The sequence below is a fragment of the Mixophyes fleayi genome, chromosome 2 (genome assembly GCF_038048845.1).
Source record: "Mixophyes fleayi isolate aMixFle1 chromosome 2, aMixFle1.hap1, whole genome shotgun sequence".
NCBI classification, from domain to species: domain Eukaryota; kingdom Metazoa; phylum Chordata; class Amphibia; order Anura; family Limnodynastidae; genus Mixophyes; species Mixophyes fleayi.
In genome coordinates this window covers 362,681,887-362,688,061 of record NC_134403.1, presented here as the reverse complement: position 1 = coordinate 362,688,061, position 6,175 = coordinate 362,681,887, and positions in this window count along the sequence as shown.

Below are 6,175 nucleotides of genomic sequence, written 5' to 3'. Positions count from 1 at the left end.
AAAGCATAAAAAAGGAGTAACATTTTCACCTGGGCAAAACCATGTTGCATTGGAGGGGGAGGTAAATTTAAAATGTGGGGACAGATTTATAGTTGGGGTAGGGCATGTCCTAGATCAACTTTAAATTTCACTGTAATAATAAAACTAGCAAATATTTGTGTGCTAGATGAAAAAAACAGCCAGTATTTAACTTATGTGCAAAATAATAAACTAATTTGCACCCCTTGCATTGTTACATGGTTTGTCCCAGAGAACATATACTCCTTTTTTGCCTTAATGACTCAGGTCCTAAGACTTTTTACAGGACCCCCATCCAACCATGCGTTCAGACAGGGGTGCACCGAATGTCAAAATCCAGCTACTGCCAAAGATATTTTATTTTGGATGAAGACAATTTATTAATATGAAAATATTTATATTGTTTTATCTTATTTTAGTATATCATTAATAATTGATGTGGTATTGTTATGTCAATTGGAGCATTACGTGTGAGCTAAAGGATATGAACAGGAATGAAGGAGTTATTCAAAGGACAGATGTTTCTAATCACAGATGGAACAAAGAGTTGCAAGAATTTCTTCAGTGTTTCCATTGCATCCAGGGAAGCCTGGATCAGGATACGCCCATATACCTTCTCAGCCAATTGTAATATGATATTTGTAAATTATAGTACAGCCTACTTTTTTTTGAACAAAAACTACGTTGTCTGGCCTGTTGAAGACTAGAGTTTTCAGAGACTGGAAATGGAGTGATAATTATCACAGCGCTTGCTTATTCTTTTGTAAATAAACAATGATATAATTTTATTCTTAAAGTCTCTTATGCTGAAGGAATTCTTTTATTACTTTATTACTACCCACTGAGGAGGAGACTCAAAAAAGAGACTCCCAAGATGAAGCTTCAAAAAGGCAGCACCGGGGTTACCATTCCCAGGCCACCTTCATCCTTCAGTTTGTATTTCACACTCCTTTTGATGAAGCTAAATTCGGAGAGGAAGAGTCTGGCAAAGGTCATTTTTAACAGGATCGTGGAAGTTTCAGGCCTCTTCAACGCTCAAAATGTGTGACGATTTTGATTTAAGCCCTCGTTTTTTAGTTAATACTGTTGTTAACTTTTACATGTGGAATGCACTGTGTTTAGTGTCCATTAGGGGCAAAATCTTTCCCTGTAGCGAGGTGGTGGATAGTATTCTGCGCAAGGATCAGAAAATAAGGTAAATGCAGAGGGGCCAGAGAGGGGTAGACTCTGGCGGGGTTTGAGACATCCCTAGGTGGCAGCTAAGATCTAGCAGTCTCTCCATTCTTGGCTATCTATCCTGCTCTTCCACTATTAGACTTTGTGGAATTTCCCATTTTTACAATTGAAGTTTGGTTTCATTTCCTGACAGTGAAGGGTGTGTGGATGGTATTTAGAGTGGTGGTGTGGCTGTTGTAATGCAGAGTATTGTGTTAGGGGATGTATTGTTTATTTGGTGTATATATCTTTCTTATTTAGGAAGTGATGTTGTAATTTTTGTGGAGGGATTGTAGTAGAATTGGGTGTCATGATAAGGTGTATTTTCATTCCTATTGGTCCTTTATAATTTGGACAGGTTTGCTGTTGCAATTTTTTTCATAAACACATTAACCCATGCAAAACTACATCTACTACAAAATGATAAAACATGATGACTGTGCCAACTCTGCCATCAGATTTCACATGTTGGGCCAGGCAAAATACAAATGAAATTTGTGTAAGGAGCACCCTTTAGTGTTAATCTAATGTTAAGTCAGTGATCTAACTTGATTTAGTCCTTTAAAAATAAAGTTCTCTGAATAAGTAGCTGGAAAGTGAATAAGAAGCTAGCACCAATGTGCGTGGTACATACTAGCCCGGTAGAAAGCTCTGTGGGTGGGCTGTGGTGCATCGCCCTTTTTCCTGGATGCCAATCCTGGTAGTTGCAGACAACCATTACAAGAAGACAGTGGCTACTTGGAGAGAATCATTGTTCGCCCTCGTCTTTCTCTTGGTAGGCCCTCACCAGTACAGTCATGGCCAAAAGGTTTGAGAATGACACTAGTATTGGTTTTCACAAAGTTTGCTGCTTCAGTGTTTTTAGATCTTTTTGTCAGATGTTGCTGTGTTATACTGAAGTAAAGTTACAAGCATTTCATAAGTGCCAAAGGCTTTTATTGACAATTACATTAAGTTTATGCAAAGAGTCAATATTTGCAGTGTTGACCCTTCTTTTTGAAGACCTCTGCAATTTGCCCTGGCATGCTGTCAATCAACTTCTGGGCCACATACTGATTGATGGACACCCATTCTTGCCTAATCAATGCTTGGAGTTTGTCAGAATTTGTGGGTTTTTGTTTGTCCACCCATCTCTTGAGGATTGACCACAAGTTCTCAATGGGATTAAGGTCTGAGGAGTTTCCTGGCCATGGACCCAAACTTTTGATGTTTTTATCCCACTTAGTTAGTTATCACTTTTAGGCAAGTATGATATTATATATTGCTGGGCATTATTACTGATCATGTGACATCATGCTGACAATTGACCCTAGTCTGTCTGTCTCTCTATCGGTCTGTGTGTGTGTGTATGCTAGGGAATTTAGACTGTAAGCTCCAATAGGGCAGGGACTGATGTGAGTGAGTTCTCTGTACAGCGCTACGGAATAAGTGGACCTATATAAATAGCTGATGATGATGATGATGATGTAAGTTACCACCAGGATGAAGACAGGGAATTGCATACAATTTTCAGTAAGCGTCCTGACAACCCAGGAACCAGAACCAGAGGTTTACTGGTCCCCGACGGTACCAATGACTAAATATTAATGATGAGGACAAGAAAACAATCTTTATGAAGATCATATTGTGCAGAATTAACATAAATCTACAAATATGTGAAATATTCCTATTTATGACATGATGTGATCACCAGAAAACAAAGTAATTGAAAGGAAGAAAATTTCAGTTTGATAAATGTGTTTCCTACACAGAAATGGTGAAGACAAAATTATTTTTCTCTGAGAAAACTGAGGAGTTGTCACACACTTATCATTATCTAACATTAATTATACATTTAACCCAAGACATAGAGAAAATATTTATTTCTTGAATTAGTGTAAGGTCCAGAGGCAGAACTAGCGAACAGTGGGCCCCGATGCAGGGAAGAGAGAGCCGGGGCCCCCGACCCTCTGCATCTGCCATGTAGCAGACCCCATTATCTCCATGGACCCCAGTGCAGGGAGGCGGAGAGGAGAGAACCGGGGCCCCCAACCCTCTGCATCTGCCATGCAGCAGACCCGATTATCTCCATGGGCCCCAGTGCAGGGAGGCGGAGAGGAGAGAACCGAGGCCCCCGACCCTCTGCATCTGCCATGTAGCGGGCCCCATTATCTCCATGGGCCCCAGTGCAGGGAGGCGGAGAGGAGAGAACCCGGGCCCCCGACCCTCTGCATCTACCATGTAGCAGACCCCATTATCTCCATGGGCCTCGGAGCAGGGAGGCAGGGAGGAGATAACCGGGGCCCCAGACCCTCTGCATCTGCCATGTAGCGGGCCCCATTATCTCCATGGACCCCAATGCAGGGAGGCGGGGAGGAAAGAACCGGGGCCCCAGACCCTCTGCATCTGCCATGTAGTGGGCCCCATTACCTCCATGGGCCCCTGTGCACTGCACCTGCGGCACCAATGGTAGTTCTGCCACTGGTAAGGTCCCCTTCCTTTGCTGGTTGTGAATTTTCCTCTCCTCTAACTTTAGGGGGTGACCGCGCGTCCTGTGTATAGTCCTTGGGGTAAAAAGTTCCCATGAAAGTTCTCTGTATTGACCCTTAATGTATTTGTACATAGTAATCATATCTCCTCTTAGACGCCTCTTTTCTAAAGTAAACATGCCTAAACTGGCTAACCTTTCCTCATAACTTAATGACTCCATACCCTTTATCAATTTTGTTGCCCCTTCTCTGAACCCTTTCTAGTTCCAAATTATCTTTTTATAGAGTGGTGCCCAGAACTGTACTGCATATTCAAGATGAGGTCTTACCAATGATTTATACAGTGGCAAAATTGCACTGTCTTCCCTTGCATCTATGCCCCTTTTTATGCATGCCAATACTTTGTTTGCCCTTGCAGCTGCTGCTTGACATTGAGCACTATTGCTAAGTCTTCTGTCTACGAGCACTCCCAAATCCTTTTCCATTATAGATTCTCCTAAATTAATTCCATTTAATATATAGATTGCATGCTTGTTTTTGATCCCTGAATGCATAACCTTACATTTATCTGTGTTAAACCTCATATTTCATTTGGCCGCCCAAGAGTAGAGTGCAGGTTCTCTACTTCTGGCTGTCAGCTCAGACATCCCCTTTCTGCCACTCTGTATTATTGCACTCCAATAATTGTTGTGGTATCTCCCTTAGACCGAATTGGCGCGGGGAAATATGCTGAGGGATCGGTACAAATAGTAGGTGGCCCAATCATCAGGAAGGTAAGAAGTCTGTGTGCATCTGTCCTTTCCCGCAGGCGCCACAGTTTAATATTTTCCAGGCAAAGGAAAAACCCAGTGGCTGAATTAGTACAAAGGATATGAGCGAATGCCCATCCCAGAAATTGTAATAGATTTGATGAAGTTTCTAGTACTGGGCAATTTCTCTAGAGAGTGTAATGAAAACTTTGCTGAAATTGCTGAACCATTATATAGATTATTAAAGGGATCACCTGAACAGACAGAATAAATCACTGACATCACATCCTTAGAAACTTTCAAACAGCTTAAAATAGCATTATCACAGGCTGTCCATTCAGATGGATTACTTTGGTCCTCTGCCAATAACAAAGGGAGTATTTAGCTGTGCACTAGTAAAAGTGAATATTTTCTCTAAGTTGATAGAGGTTTTATCAGCCACAAACAAAACAGATTAAGCACATATAACGGTCCACACTTTATAGGATAGTTTATGAAACACATGTCAGTTGTTGGAGATCCCAATCAGGTTTCATGTTCCTTAACATCCACAATCAGCAGGAATGGTTGAGAGAATGAACCATACTCTGAAAAACAAAATTATGAAAATAATACAATAGAGAAGAAAGGATTAATTTACTGACTACTGAATGCATTTAGCAATAAGAGCTATGGACTATCAAAACAAAGATGGGCTAAGAAAGATTTTGATTTTGCAGCTCATGTTGTGGATGTATCAGCTTTTTTAGAGCATAAACAACTCAACTTGTATCAGCAACCGGACATCCTTCAGAATTCTGAGGCTCCAAAGCATGGGAGGGAAAGATACTGATGCTTTGGCATTTGGCAACGCTGACGTTTTATCCTTATTTATTCTTTTTCCCACTATTTAATGCTTTCTGGTCTGATACTGCTTGGTTTATGATGGCTATACAATACTCATATATCACTAATTCCATAAATTGTTGGTTGAGTTCCAATGTCCTTGTTTATACATAAGGAGCTATCCTTCAGCAGCAGTTCTCTATGTACCCAAAATGAGCAATGACGGTGCTGTTATCGGGATGGATCAGTATTTGAGTATTATGAAGCAACAGGGCTTACTTATTACATCAGTGCATTTAAAAAAAGGATCACAGATATCTCACTTCTCAGGACATGTTGTCTTCACTGGGAAAGGATCAAGGAATATAGGAAAAAGTAAATGTCATTTCACTATACTTGAATTCAGCTTGATGGCTTCTTAATAATAAGTCAGTGAGGGATCTTTCTTTTGTTGTGCAATAAATAATTATAAATAATTCAGATTCCACAGCGCTGTACTTGGAGGCGATGTTCTGCGGAACCTCCCGCTGAATTGAAACTATCATAAATTACTTATCGAAAATTTTGGACAAATTAGTTACCGAATCTGCCCAAACCTTCTAGTTGTAGTTTAAAATAGGAAGGCATTGGATTTTCTGTTGGCCTGCAAGGAGGGTGTCTGTGCTTTCGATAGGACAAGAGTGTTGTACCTTTATACCAATTAATTTGGCTGATATAGAACAAAATATCAATAAGATTATGGAAGAGCTAAAAAATTTAGAGTGGTTGTCAATTGGGTCTCTTACCATGGTCCAGAGTACTTGGAGCTAGGATAACGCAAGTCCTACTAATTGCTGCTAGCATGAGGCTCTACTAATATGTTTTAATAATCTTTGCCAAATGTTGTATCACTTGCGTATG